Source organism: Rhinopithecus roxellana, chromosome 7, assembly GCF_007565055.1.
Source record: "Rhinopithecus roxellana isolate Shanxi Qingling chromosome 7, ASM756505v1, whole genome shotgun sequence".
NCBI lineage: Eukaryota > Metazoa > Chordata > Mammalia > Primates > Cercopithecidae > Rhinopithecus > Rhinopithecus roxellana.
This window is the reverse complement of record NC_044555.1, coordinates 55,327,344-55,343,363: the sequence shown is the minus strand read 5'-3', so window position 1 is coordinate 55,343,363 and position 16,020 is coordinate 55,327,344.

Sequence of the window (16,020 nt, the reverse complement as noted above, 5' to 3'; positions counted from 1 at the left end):
ATCAGCAAGCAGTTTCACAAATACCTTCTTTCTAGTTCTTTACTGGGGATATTCAGTTTTTCCCCTTAGGCCTCAATGGGCTCCAAAATATCCCTTCTCAGATTCTACAAAAAGAGTGTTTCAAACATGCTAAATCAAAAGAAACGTTTCACTCCATGAGATGAATCCACACATCACCAAACAGTTTAACAGATAGCTCCTTTCTAGTTTTTATCTGAGAATATTCAGTTTTCTCCATATGCGTCAATGGATTCTCAAATGTCACTTCACAGATTCTAGAAAAGAGTATTTCCAACCTGCTGAATCAAAAGACAGGTTTAACGCCTTGATGTGAGTCCATACATCACCCAGCAGTTTCACAGATAGCTTCTTTCTAGTTTTCATCTGGGGATATTTGGTTTTTTCTCATAGACTGCAATAGGTTCCCAAATGTCTCTTCAGAGATTCTACAAAAAGCATGTATGCAGCATGCTGAATCAAAAGAAAAGTATAACTCTGTGAGGTGAATCCACACATCAGTAAGCAATTTCACATATAGCTTTGTTCTACTTTTCATCTGGAGATATTCAGTTTTTTCCCTTAGGCATCAATGGGGTCCCAAATGTCGCTTTGCAGAATCTGAAAAAAGAGTGTTTCCAACCTGCTGAATCAAGAGAAACATTAAACTCTGTGAGATGAATCCACACATCACCAAGCAGTTTCACAGGTAGCTTCTTCTAGTTTTTATAAGGGGATATTCTTTATTTGTTTCATAGACTTCAATGGGCTCTCAAATGTACCCTCACAGATTCTAGAAAAAGAATTTTTCAGACCTAGTGAATCAAGAAAAGGCTTTAATTCTGTGAGATGAATCCACATATCACCAAGCAGTTTCACATCAGCTTCTTTCTAGTTTAACTGGGGATATTCAGTTTTTCCCCATAGGCCTCAATTAGCTCCCAAATGTCACTTCACAGATTCTTCAAAATGACTGTTTGAACCTACTGAATCAAAAGAAAGGTTTAACCCTGTGACATGAATCCACACATCACCAAGCAGCTTCAGAGAGAGCTTTTTTCTAGTTTTTATCTTTGGATATTTTGTATTTCCCCATAGGCCTCAATGGACTCCCAAAAGTCCCTTCACAGATTCTACAAAAGAGTATTTCCAACCTGCTGAATCAAAACAAAGGTTTAACTCTGTGAGATGAATCCACACAAAAGTAAGCAGTTTCACAGATACCTTCTTTCTAGTTTTTATCTTGAAATATTCGGTTTTCCCCATAGGCCACAATGGGTTCTCAAATGTCCCTTCGCAGATTCTACAAAAAAGGTGTTTTCAACTTGGTGAATCAAAAGAACCCTTTCACTCTGTGAAATGAATCCACCCATTAGCAAGCAGTTTCACAGATAGCTTCTTCGTCATTTTTATCTGGGGATATTCATCTTTTTCCCATAGGCCTATATGGGCTATAAAATGTCCCTTCTCAGATTTGACAAAAACCTGTTTAAAATGTGCTGAATCAAAAGAAAAGTTTAACTAGGTGCGATTAATCCACACATCAGCAAGTTGTTTCCCAGATACCTCCTTTCTAGTTTTATGTGGGGATATTCTTTCTTTCCCCTTAGGTCTCAATGGATTTCCTAATGTCCCTTCGTTAATTCTACAAAAAGAGTGTTTCCAACCTGCTGAATAAAAAATCAAGAAATGTCTAAGTCTGTGAGATGAATCCACACATCATTAAGTAGCTTCACAGATAGCCTCTTTGTAGTTTTTATCTTGGTATATTTGAGTTTTCCCAATAGGCCACCATGGGCCCCAAAATGTTTCTTCACAGATTCTACAAAAAGTGTTTCCAGCCTGCTGAATCAAAAGGAACGTTTAACTATGTGAGATGAATCTACGCATCACCAAGCAATTTCACAGACAGCTGCTTTCTTGTATTTGTTTGAGGATATTCGGTTTTTCCTGATAAGTCCCAATGGGCAAAAAATGTCCCTTCGCATATTCTGCAAGCAGTGTCTTCAACCTGCTGAAACAAAAGAAAGGTTTAACTCCGTGAGATGAATCAACACATCACCAAGCAGTTTCACAGATAGCTTCAGTGTTGTTTTTCTTGGGATATTCTGTTATTTTATATAGGCCTCAATGGTTCCCAAATGTTTCCCCACAATTCTACAAAAATGTTAACTTTGAGATGATCCACACATCATCAAGCAGTTTCACAGATAGCTTCTTTGTAGTTTTTTTTTGAGGGTATTCTATTTTCCCCATAGGCCTCAGTGAGTCCCCAAATATCCCTTCACAGATTCCACAAAAAGAGTGTTTCCAACCTTCTGAAAGAAAAGAAATTTAAATCTGTTAAATGAATCCACAAATCACTAAACAGGTTCAAGATAGCTTCTTTCTAGTTTTTTTTTTTTTCTGGGGATATTTGATTTTTCCCCCATAGTCCTTAATGGGCTTCCTAATGTCCCTTTATGGTTCCTACAAAAAGAAGGTTTTCCAGCGTGTTGAATCAAAAGAAAGATTTCATTCTGTGAGATGAATCCACACATCATGAGGCAGATTCACAGATAGCTTCTTTGCATTTTTTATCTGGGGCTATTTATTTTTCTTCATAAGAATCAATGGGCTTCCAATGTACCTACAGAAAGAGTGTTTCCAACCTGCTGAATAAAAGAAAGGTTTAACTCTGTGAGAAGAACCCCCACACCCACCAAGCAGTTTTGAAGATTGTTTCATTCTACTTTTTACCTTGGAATATTCTATTTTTCTCCTTAGGTCTAATGGGATCCTAAATGTCTCCTCACAGATTCTACAAAAAGATTGTTTCCAACCTCGCGAATCAAAACAAAGGTTAAGCTCTGTGAGATGAATCCATGCACCACCAAAACAGCTAACACATACTTCTTTCTAGTTTGTATCTGGGATTTTTAGTTTTTTTACCAGGCCCCAATGGACTCTCAAATATCTCTTCGTAAATTCTACAAGAAAATTGTTACCAACCTGTTAAATAAAAATAAAAATAAAAAAGGTTTAACTCTGTGAGATGAATCCACACATCATTGAGCAATTTCTCAGATAGCTTCATTCTAGATTTTATCCTGGGATATTCTGATTTTTTGTTTTGTTTTTGTTTGTTTTTTCCATAGGGCTCCATGGACTCTGAGGAATCCCTTCACAGATTCAACGAAAAGAGTGTTTCCAATTGCTGAATCAAAAAATAGTTGAGTCTGTGAGATGAATCAACACATCACCGAGCTGTTTCAAAGATAACTTCTTTGTAGTTTTTATCTGCAGATGTTCGGTTTTCCCCATATGCATCAAAGGACTTCAAAATGTCCCTTTGCAAGATTCTACAAAAAAGTGTTTCCATCCTGCTGAATCCAAGAAATATTTATCTTGTGTGAGATGAATCCAACACATTTAAGAGCACTGTCACAAATAGTTGCTCTCTAGCTTTTTATTGGGGGCCTATTCCATCTGTCTCCAAGGCCTCAATAGGCTCCCAATGTCACTGTGCCAATTCCACAAAAGAGTTGTTTCCAACCTGCTGAATCCAAAAGAAAGTTTAAACTCTGTGAGATGCATCACACAATCACAATGCAGTTTAACGACGGATGTTCGTTTTTCCCATAGGACTCAATGGACTCCCAAATGTCTTTCACAGATCTAAGACAAGATTTTTTCCAACCTGTTTAATCAAAAGAAAGGTTAAAATTTGTGAGATGAATCCAAACATCACAAAACAGTTTCACAGACAGCTGTTTTCTAGTTTTTATCTGGACATATTCAGATTTCACAATGGGCCTCAATCGTCTCCCGAATGTACCTTCACAGTATGCTAGTAAAAGAGTGTTTCCAACCTGTAGAATAAACAAGGTTCAACTCTGTGAGATGAATACGTATATCACAAAGTACTTTCACAGGAGAATCTTCTTTCTAGTTTTTATCTGGAGATATTCAGTTTTCACCATAGGCCTCAAGGGTCTCCCTGAATGTCCCTTTACAGATTGTACAAAAATAATGTTTCCAACCTACTGAGTCAAAAGAAAAGGTTAACTCTGTGGGATGAATCCACACATCACAAAACAGTTTCACAGATAGCTTCTTTCTAGTTTTTATCTGGGGATATTCTGGTCTTTACCATAAGCCTCAATGGGCTTCCGAATGTCCCTTTGCAGATTCTACAGAAAGAGTTTTAACAAACTGCTGAATGAAAATTAAAGTTTATCTCTGTGAGCTGAATCGACACACCACAAAGCAGTTTTACAGGTAGCTTCTTTCAAGTTTTCATCGAGGGATATTCAGTTTTTCACCATAGGCCTCAATGGGCTCCCAAAAGTTTTTTAACAGATTCTATAAATAGTATTTTCAATCTGCTGAATCAAAAGAAATGTTTAATTTGTGAGATGAATCCCCACATCACAAAGCAGTTTCACAGGTAGCTTCTTTCTAGTTTTTATGTGGGAATATTCGTTTTTTCCCCATAGGCCTCAATGGGCTCCTGAATGTTCCTTCATAGACTAGACAAATGAGTGTTCCACCTGCTGAATCAAAAGAAAGGTTTAATTCTGTGAGTTGAATCCACACATCAGAAAGCAGTTTCATAGATAATTTCCTTCTATGGATAATCGGTTTTCACTGTAGTTTTCACATGTGCTACAAAAAGAGTGTTTCAATCAGCTGATCAAAAGAAAGGTTTAACTCTGTGAGATGAATCCACACATCACAAAACAGTTTCACAGATACCATCTTCTTGTTTTAGCTTGTGTTGTTCTCTGTTTACCATAGCCTTCAAAGGGCTCCAGAGTGGCACTTCACAGATTCTATCATAAGAGTGTATTTAACCTACTGAACGAAAGAAGGTTTTAAACTCTGCGAGATGAATCCACACATCATAAAACAGTTTCACAGATAGCTTCTTTCTAGTTTTAATTTGGTGATGTACAGGTTTTAGCAATAGGCCTAACGGGCTCTCAGGTGATCCTTTGCAGATCCCACAAAAAGTAATTCAACCTTCTGAATAAAAAAAGTTTAACTTTTCAGATGAATCCACACATCACAAAGCAGTTTCACAAACAGCTTCTTTCTAGCTTTTATCTGGGGATATTCTGTTTTTCACCATAGTCCTCAATGTCCTCTCAAATGCCACTTCTCAGGCACTACAATAAGAGTGTTTACACTCTGCTGAAACAAAATAATGTTTTATCTTTATTGATGAATCCACACATCAAAAAACACTTGCACAGATAGCCTCATTCTATTTTTTATTTTCTGGTGCTATATTGTATTTCACCATAGGTCACAAATTGCTCCCGAATGTCTGTTTGCAGATTATACAAAAAGAGTATTTCCAACCCATTGAATAAAAATAAAGGTGTAATTCTGTGAGATGAATCCAGAAATCACAAAGCAGTTTCACAGATAGTTTCTTTCTGGTTTTTATCTCTGGACATTTAGTTTTTCAACACAAACATTAAAGGGCTCCTGAATGTCTGTTTGATGATTCTACAAAAGGAGCCTTTTCAACCTGCTGAATCAAAAAAAAAAAAAAAAAAAAGGTTTACCTCTGTAAGATAAGTCCACACATCACAAAGAAGTTTTACAGATAGATTCTTTCTCATTTTTATCTGGGGATATTCGGTTTTTCACCATAGGCCTCAAAGGGCTCCTGTATGTCCCTTTGCAAACTTCACAAAAAGAGTTTTCTCAACCAGTTGCATCAAAGAAAAGTTTTAACTCTGGAAGATGAATCCACACATCACAAAGCAGTTTCACATGTACCTTCTTTGTAGTTTTTTATCTGGTTATATTCAGTTTTCACCATTGGCCTCAGTGGGCTCCCAAATGTTTCTCTGCAGATTCTAAAGAAAAATGTTTCCAACCTGCTGAATCAAAAGAAAGGTTTAACTTTGTGAGATGAATTTTCACATCAAAAAGCAGTTTTACAGATAGCTTCTTTCTACTTTTCGTCTGGGGATACTTGGTTTTCACCATAGGATTCAATGGGCTCCAGAATATCCTTCACAGATTCTACAAAAAAATTGCATCCAACATGGAGAATCAAAAGAAAGGTTTAATCCTGTGAAGATAAATCCAAACATCATAAAGCAGTTTTCACAATTAGATTCTTTCTAGTTTTTGTCTGGAGATATTTGCTCTTTCACCATAAGCTTCAGTGGGCTCCTGACTGTTTTTCTGCAGATACTACAAAAGAGTGTTTCCAATCTATTGAATCAAAAGAAAGGTTTGTCTGTCTGAGATGAATCCACACATCACAAAGCAGTCTCACAAATAGATTCTTTCCAGTTTTTATCTGCGGATATTCTCTTTTTTAGCATAGGCCTCATTAAGTCCCCAAATATCTTTTCTCAGATTCAACAAAAAGACTGTTTCCTACTTTAGGAGGCAAAATAAAATGTTTAACTCTGTGAGATGATTTCACACATCACTCACAATTTCACAGATAGCTTCTTTCTAGTTTCATCTCAGCATGCTTAGTTTCTCACTTTAGGCCTCAATGCACTCCCGAATGCCCCTTCACAGATTCTACAAAAAGAGGGTTTCCAGCCCGATGAATCAAAATAAAGCTTTATCTCTGTGAGATGAATCCGCACCTCAAAAACAGTTTCACAGATAGCATCTTTCTAGTTTTCATCTGTGGATATTCGGTTTTAACCACAGGCCTAAATGGGGTCTTGAATGTTCTTTCACACGTTCTAGAAAAAGAGTGCTTCCAACATGCTGATTAAAAAGAAAGGTTTTACTCATTGAGATGAATCCACACATCACAAAGCAGTTTCACAGATAGTTTCTTTCTAGTTTTTATCTGGGGGTGTTATGTTTTTCACCATAGGCCTCAATGGTCTCCCAAATGTCTTTTTGCAGATACCACAAAAAGAATGTTCCTACACTGCTGAATAAAAATAAAGGTTTAACTCTATGAAATTCATGCACACATCTTGAAGCAGTTTCACAAATGACTTCTGTCTAGTTTTTATCTGTCGATATTTGCTTTTTTGCCCAGGACACAAATGGATCCAGAATGTTTCTTCACAGATTCTACAAAAGAGTGTTTCCAACCTCTCGAATCAAAAGAAAGGTTTGACTCTATAAGTTGAATCTACTCATCCCAAGGTAGGTTCACAGGTAGCTTCTTTCCAGTTTTTTATCTGGTGATATTTTGTTTTTCATCATAGTCCTCAATGAGCTTTCAAATATATCATCGCAGATTTCACAAAAAAGAGTATTTTCAATCTGGTGAATCCTAGTAAATGTTCATCTCTGTGAGATGAATCCACACATCAAAAGGCAATTTCACAGACAGCTTCCTTCTAGTTCTTATCTGAAGATATTCGGTTTTCAGTGAAGGCCTCAATGGGCTGCAAAATATCCCTTTGCAGACTCTAGAAAAAGAGTTTTTCTAACCTGCTGAAACAAAAGAAAGTCTTAACTCTGTGAGATAAATCCACATATCACAAAGCAGTTTCACAGATAGGTTCTTTCTAGTTTTCATCTGGAGATATTTGCTTTTTCACCATAGGCCTCAATGGGTTCCCAATTGTCAAATTGCAGACTCTACAAAAAAAAAGTGTTTCCAACTTGGTGAATCAAAATGAAGTTCTAATTCTGTGAGATGAACCCAAGCATCACAAAACAGTTTCTCAGAAAGCTTCTTTCCAGTTTACATCTGAGTATATTAGGTTTTTCACCAAAGACCTCAATGGGTTCCTAAATGTTTCTTGGCAGATTCTGAAAAAAAAAAAAGTGTTTTCAACTTGTTGAATCAACAGAAAGGTTAAACACTGTGAGATGAATCCACACATCACAAAGCAATTTCACAGATCGCTTCTTTTGTTTTTATCTGGGGATATTCAGTTTTCATCATAGGCCTCAATGAGCTCGCAAATGCCCTTTCACTGATTTTATGAACAGAGTGTTTCCAACCTTCTGGATCAACAGACAGTTTTAACTCTGTGAGACGAGTCAACACATCACAAAGCAGTATCACAGCTAGCTTCCTTCTAGTTTTTATCTCTGGATATTCAGTTTTTCACAGTAGGCTTCAATGGGCTCTTGAATGTCTTTTTGAAGATTCTATAAAAATAGCGTTTTTAACCTGTTAAATCAAAAGAAAGTTTTAGCTCTGTGAGACGAATCCACACATCATAAGGGAATTTTAAAGATAGTTTCTGTCTAGTTTTTATCTGGGGATATTCTGTTTTCACCATAGTCCTCAGAGGGTTCAAAATGTACCATCACAGATTCTACAAAAAGAGTGTTTCCAACCTGCTAAATTCAAGAAAATGTTTTACACTGAAAAATGAATCCACACACCAAAAGACAGTTTCACAGATATCTTCTTTCTAGTTTTTATCTAGAGTTATTCAGTTTTTCACCGTAAACCTCAACGGGCTCCCAAATGTCCCCTAGCAGATCCTACATAAAAAGTGTTTCCAGCATGTTGAATCAAAAGAAAGGTTTAATTCCATGAGATTAATCCAAAACTCACAAAGCAGTTTCACATATAGCTTGTTTTTAGTTTTTACATGGGGATTATCTGTTTTTCACCAAAAAACCTCAAAAGGTTCCCGAATGTTTCTTCTCAGAGTCTACAAAAAGAGTGTTTCCAACCTGCTAAATCAAAAGAAAGGCTTAACTCGGTGAGATGATTTGATATAACAAAAGGCAGTTTCACAGATAACTTCCTTCTATTTTTAGATTTTATCATAAAGTGTGTTTCCAACCTGCTGGATTAAAAAAAAGGTTTAACTTGGTAAGATGTATCTATGCATCAGCAAATAGTTTCAGAGACAGCTTCTTTATAGTTTTTATCTGGTGATATTCAGTTTTACCCTATAGGCCACAATGAGCTCCCAAATGTACCATTGGAGGTACAACAATAAGAGTGTTTCCAACCTACTGAATCAAAAGAAAGTTTTAATTCTGAGGGATGAATCCACGCATTTTCAAGTAGTTTAACAGAACGTTTCGTTCTAGTTTTCATCTGGGGATATTCCATTTTTATCCGTAGTACTTAATGGTCTCCCAAATGTCCCTTAGCAGATTCTACAAAAAAAAGTATTTTCAACGTGCTGAATTAAAATAAAGGTTTAACTCTGCGAGATGAATCTACACATCAACAAGCAGTTTCACACATAGCTTCTTTCTTGTTTTCAACTCACGATATTCTTTTTTTCACATTGACCACAATGGGCTCCCAAATGTCCCTTCACAGATTCTACAGAAAGGGTGTTTCCAAACTGCTGAGTCAAAAGAGGTTTAACTGGGGAAGATGAATCCATGCAGCACAAAGTTTTTTCACATATAGCTTCCTTCTACTTTGTATCTGGAAAGTTTCCATTTTCCCCTAGGCCTCAATGGACCCCCAAATGTTCCTTTGCAGATTCTACAAGTAGAGAGTTTGCAACCTGCTGAATAAAAAGAAAAGTTTGACTCTGTGAGATGAATCCACACAACACATAACAGTTTCACAGATAACTTCTTTGAAGTTTTTATCTAGGGATATTTTGTTTTCCCGATACGCTTTAATGGGCTACCAAATATTCCTTTGCAGATTCAACAAAGAGTGTTTTAAAACTACTGAATCAAAAAAAAAGCTTTAACTCTGTGAGGTGAATCCATACATCACCAAGCAGTTTCATGGAAAGTTTTTCACTAGATTTTTTTCTAGGGATATTCTGTTTTTATCCCTAAACCTCAATGGGCTCCTAAATGTCCCTGATCAGATTCTTCAAACACAGTGTTTTTAACCTGCTGAATCAAAAGAAAAGTTTAACTCTGTGAGATGAATACACACATCACAAAACAGTTTCACCAAAGTTTCTTTCTATTTTCTTCTACGGATATTGTTTTTACCCATGGGCCTCAGTGGGCTCCCAAATATCCCTGAGCCGATTCTACAGAGTGTTTTTAACATGCTGAGTCAAAAGACATGTTTACCTCTGTAACATGAAGCCACACATCATCCAACAGTTTCACAGATAGCTTCTTTCTAGCTTCTATCTGGGGATATTCAGTTTTTCCCCATAAACCACAATGGGCTCCAAAATGTCCCTTTGCAGATGCTACAAAAAGAGTGGTTCCACCTGCTGAATCAAAAGAAAACACCAAAAGCAACAGCAACAAAAGTCAATATTGACAAATGGGATCTAATTAAACTAAAGAGCTTCTGCACAGCAAAAGAAACTACCATCAGAGTGAACAGGCAACCTACAGAATGGGAGAACATTTTTGCAATCTACTCATCTGACAAAGGGCTAATATCCAGAATCTACAAAGAACTCAAACAAATTTACAAGAAAAAAACAAACAACCCCATCAAAAAGTGGGCAGAGGATATGAACAGACATTTCTCAAAAGAAGACATGCATACAGCCAACAGACACATGGAAAAATGCTCATCATCACTCGCCATCAGAGAAATGCAAATCAAAACCACAATGAGATAGCATCTCACACCAGGTAGAATGGCAATCATTAAAAAGTCAGGAAACAACAGGTGCTGGAGAGGATGTGGAGAAATAGGAACACTTTTACACTATTGGTGGGATTGTAAACTAGTTCAACCATTATGGAAAACGGTATGGCGATTCCTCAAGGATCTAGAATTAGAAGTACCATATGACCCAGTCATCCCATTACTGGGTATATACCCAAAGTATAATAAATCATGCTGTTATAAAGACACATGCACACGTGTGTTTATTGCGGCACTATTCACAATAGCAAAGACTTGGAATAAACCCACATGTTCATCTGTGACAGACTGGATTAAGAAAATGTGGCACATACACACCATGGAATAGTATGCAGCTGCAAAAAAGGATGAGTCTGAGTCCTCTGTAGGGACATGGATGCAGTTGGAATCCGTCATTCTCAGCAAACTATCACAAGAACAGAAAACCAAACACCGCATGTTCTCACTCATAGGTGGGAACTGAACAATGAGATCATTTGGACTCGGGAAGGGGAACATTACACACCGGGGCCTATCATGGGAAGGGGGAGGGGGGAGGGATTGCTTTGGGAGTTATACCTGATGTAAATGACAGTTGATGGGTGCTGACGAGTTGATGGGTGCAGCACACCAACATGGCACAAGTATACATATGTAACAAACCTGCACGTTATGCACATGTACCCTAGAACTTAAAGTATAATAAAAAAGAATTAAAAAGTTAAAAAAAAAGAAAAAAGAAAAAAAAAGTTGAACTCTGTGAGATAAATCCACAAATCACCAAGTACTTTCATGGATAACTTCTTTCTAGTTTGTATCTAAGGATTTCCATTTTTTACCTCGACCCTCAAAGGACACCGAAAAATCCCTTTGCAGAGTCTGAAAAAAAAAAAAAAAAGAGCTTCCTATCTTCTTTATCAAAAGAAAATTGTAACTGTGAGATTAATCCACACATCTCAAAGCAGTTTCACCACTAGTTTCTTTCTAGTTTTTATCTGGGGTATTTGGTTTTTCCCTATAGGCCTCAAGAGGCTCCCAAAAGTCCATTCCAGATTCTATAAAAGAGTGCTTCCAACCTGCTGAATCAAAAGAAATGTTTAACTCAATGAGACGTATCCACACACCTCAAAGCAGTTTCACAGATAGTTGTTTTCTAGTTTTTATCTGAAGATATTAGTTTTTCCCCAGAGGCCTCAATTGGCTCCCCAAAGTCCCGTTGCAGATTGCACATGAAGAGTGTTTTCAACATCCTCAATCAAAAGGAAGATTTAGCGAGGTCAGATGAATCCAAACATCACTAAGAAGTTTTATAGATAGTTTCTTTCTAGTTTTTAATCTGGGGATATTCATTTTTTTGCATAGGCCTCAATGAGCTCCCAAATATCTCTTCACAGATTTTACAGAAGGAGTGTTTTCAAGCTTCTGAGTTAAAAGAAATATTTATCTCTGTGAGATGAATAAAGACATCATGAAGAAGTGTCACAGATAGATTCTTTCTAGTTTTTATCTTGGGATATTCGTTTTCCCCATAGTCCTCAATGGGAACTGAAATATGTTCTTGCAGATTCTATAAAAAGGGTGTTTCCAACCTGCTGAATCTATAGAAATGTTTAAGACTATTATATGAATCCGAACATCCCAAGCAGTATCACAGACAGATTCTTTCTTGTTTGTATCTGGGGATTTTCAATTTTCCTTTGAGGCCTCAATGGACTCCTAATTGTCTCTTTGCACATTCTAATAAAAGAGAGTTTCCAAGTTGCTGAATCAAAAGAAAGGTTTAACTCCATGAGATGAATCCACACGTCAACAAGCAATTTCACAGTTAGCTTCTATCTAGTTTTTATCTGGTGATATATTTTACCCCTAGGCCTCAATGGGCTGCGAAAAGTTTCTTTGCAGATTCTACAACAAGATTGTTTCCAACCTGCCAAAAAAAAGATAAAGGTTTAACTCTGTGAGATGCATCTATTCATCAACAAGCAGTTTCACAGATAGCTTCTTTCTAGTTTTTATATGGGGATATTCGGTTTTTCCCATAGGCCTCAATGATCTGTGAAAGAATTTTTTGCAGATTCTACAAAAAGAGTGTTTCCAACGTGCTGAATAAAAAGAGAGGTTTAACTCTGTGAGGTGAATCTACACATCGCCAAGTAGTTTCAAAGATAACTTTTTTCTAGTTTTCATCAGGAGGTATTTGGTTTTTCCTCCTAGACATTGATAAATTTTCAATAGTTCCCTTGCACATTCTGCAAAAAGAGTGTTTCCAACCTGCTTAATCAAAAGAAGGGTTTAAATCTGTGAGATAAATCCACACGTCACCAAGCAGTTTCACAAATAACTTCTTTCAAGTTTTGATCTTGGGATTTTTAGTGTTTTGCATTAGGCCTGAAGGGACTCTTAAATGTCCTTTCGCAGATTCTACAAAAATAGTGTTTTCAAAATGCTAATTCAAAAGAAAGGTTTTTCTCTGTGGGATGAATCAACATATCGTGAAGCAGTTTCACCGATCGCTTATTTTTTGTTTTTATTGTGAGATTCTCTGGTTTTCCCCAGAGGTCTCAAGGGGCTTCAAAATGTCTTTGCGCAGATTGCATGAGAAGAGTGTTTCCAAACTGCAGTGCCAAAAGAAACATTTAACCCTATTATATGAATTGAAACATTACCAAACAGTTTCACAGACAGCTTCTTTCTAGTTTTTATCTGAGGATACTCATTTTTTTCCCATAGGCCTAAATGGGCCCCCAAATGTGTCTTTGCAGATACTACAAAAAGAGTGTTTCCCACCAGCTGACTCAGAGAAAAGTTTTATCTCTGTGAGATAAATCCACACATAACCAAGCAGTTTCACACATAGCTTCCTTATAGTTTTTATTGGGGGATATTTGATTTTTCACCATAGACATCAATGGGCTCCCTAATGTCCCTTTGCAGACTCTGCAAAAAAAGTGTCTCCAAACTGCTGAATCAAAAGAAAGATTTATCTTTGTGAGATTGAACCACACATCACCAAACAGTTTCACGGATAGCTTCTTTCTAGTTTTTATCTTGAAATATTTGGTTTTTCCCCATAGGCCTCAATGGAGTCTCAAATGTCCCTTTGCAGATTCTACAAAAAGAGTCTTTCCAAATGGTGATTCAAAAGACACCTTTTACTATGTGAGAAGAATCCTCCCATTACCAAGAAGTTTCACAGATAGCTTCTTTGTAGTTTTTATCTGGGGTTACTCGGCTTTTTGCCATAGGCCAAATTGGGCTCCCAAATGTCCTTTCCCAGATTCAACAAAAACTGTTTCCAACGTGCCGAATCAAAAGAAAGATTTAACTCGGTGAGATAAATCCACGTGTCAGCAAGCATTTTCGCAGATACCTTCTTTCTAGTTTTTATCTGGAGATATTCAGTTTTTCCCCATAGACCTCAATGGCTTTCCAAATGTATTTTCACAGATACTATAAAAAGAGTGTATCCAACCTGCTGAATCAACAGAAAGTTTTAACTCTGTTAAATGAATCTACACATGACCAAGTAGTTTTACATGTAGCTTCTTTCTACTTTTTATCTGAGGATATTTGGTTTTTCCTCACAGGCACAATGGGCTCCCTAATGTCCCTTCACAGATTCTACAAAAAGAGTGTTTCCAACCTGCTGAATCAGAAGAAAGGTTTAACTCTCTGAAATGAATCCACACGTCTTTAAGTAGTTTCACAGATAGCCTCTTTGTTATTTTTATCTGGGGATATTCGTTTGTTTCCCTAGGCCTAAATGGGTTCCCAAATGTCCCTTCCCAGATTCGACAAAAAAAACTGGTTCCATTGGGCTTAATCAAAAGAAAGCTTTAACTCAGTGAGATTAATCCAGCCATCACCAAGCAGTTTCACAGATAACTTCTTTGTGATTTTTATTTGGGGATATTCTTTTATCCCCATAGGTCTCAATGGGCTTCCAAATGTCCCTTCACAGATTCTACAAAAAGAATGCTTCCAATCTGCTGAACCAAAATAAATTTTTAACTCTGTGAGATGAATCCACACATCACCAAGCAGTTTCACAGATAGCTTCTTTCTAGTTTTAATCTGGGGATATTCCGTTTTTCCCCTTAGAACTCGATGGGCTCCCAAATGTCCCTTCAGAGATTCTACAAAAATAGTGTTTCCAATCTGATGAATCTAAAGAAAGGTTTAATTCTGTAACAAGAATCAACACATCACCAAGCGTTTTCAAGATAGGTTCTTTCTAGTTTTTATATGGGAATATTCAGTCTTTCCCTATAGGCCTCAAAGGGCAAAAAAATGTCCCCTCACAGAGTCTACGAAAACTGTTTCCAACCTGGTGGTTCCAAAGAAAGGTTTAACTCGGTGAGATGAAACCATGCATCATGAAGCTGTTTCACAGATAGCTTCTTTCTACTTTTTATCTGAGTATATTCAGTTTTTCCCCATAGACATAATTGGGCTCCCAAATGTCCCTTCGCAGATTCTATAAAAAGAGTGTTTCCAACCTGCTGAATTAACAGAAACTTCTAAATCTGTCAAGCGAATCTACCCATCACAAAATAGTTTCACAGGTAGCTTCTGTCTCGTTTTTATCTGGGGATATATTGTTTTTCTGCATAGGCACAATCGACTCCCAAATGTCCCTTCACAGATTCTACAAAAAGAGTGTTTCCAACCTGCTGAATCTAAAGAAAGGTGTAGCTCTGCGAGATTAATGCACACATCACCAACCACTTTCACATATAGATTCTTTCTTGTTTTTATCTGGGGATATACACTTTTTCCCCTTAGGCTTCAAGGGACTCCCAAATGTCCATTCAAAGATTCTATAAAAAGAGTGTTTCCAACCAGCTGAATCAAAATAAAGGTTTACATCTGTGATATGAATCCAGACTTCATTACGTAGTTTCACAGGTACCTTCTTTCTATTTTTAATCTGCTGATATTCAGTTTTTCCCCATAGGCCTCAATGGGCTCCCTAATGTCCCTTTGCAGATTCTACAAAAAGAGTGTTTCCAGCCTGCTGAATCAAAAGAAAGGTTTAACTCTGTGATATGAATCCAAACATCATAAAGTAGTTTCACAAACAGTTTCTTTCTAGTTTTTATATGGGGATATTCAGTTTTTCCCCATGGGCCTCAAAGTGCTATGTAATGTCCCTTTGCAGGTTCTACAAAAAGTGTGTTTCCAACCTACTGAATCAAAAGAAACGTTTTACTCTGTGAGATAAATCCACACATCATCAAGCAGATTCACAGATAGCTTCTTTCTAGTTTTTCGCTAAGGATATTCTGTTTTTCCTCATAGGCCTCAATGGGCTCACAAATGTTCCTTCACAGATTCTACAAAAAGAAAATTTCCAACCTGATGAATCAAAACAATGGTTCAACTCTGTGAGATTAATTGAAACATCCCAAAACAGTTTAACAGACCGCTTCTTTCTAGGTTTTATCTGGGGATATGCAGTCTTTCCCCATAGGCCTCAATGGGCCCCAAAATGTCCCTTTGCAGATTCTACAGAAAGCGTGTTTTGCAACTTGCTGAAACAAAAGAAATATATT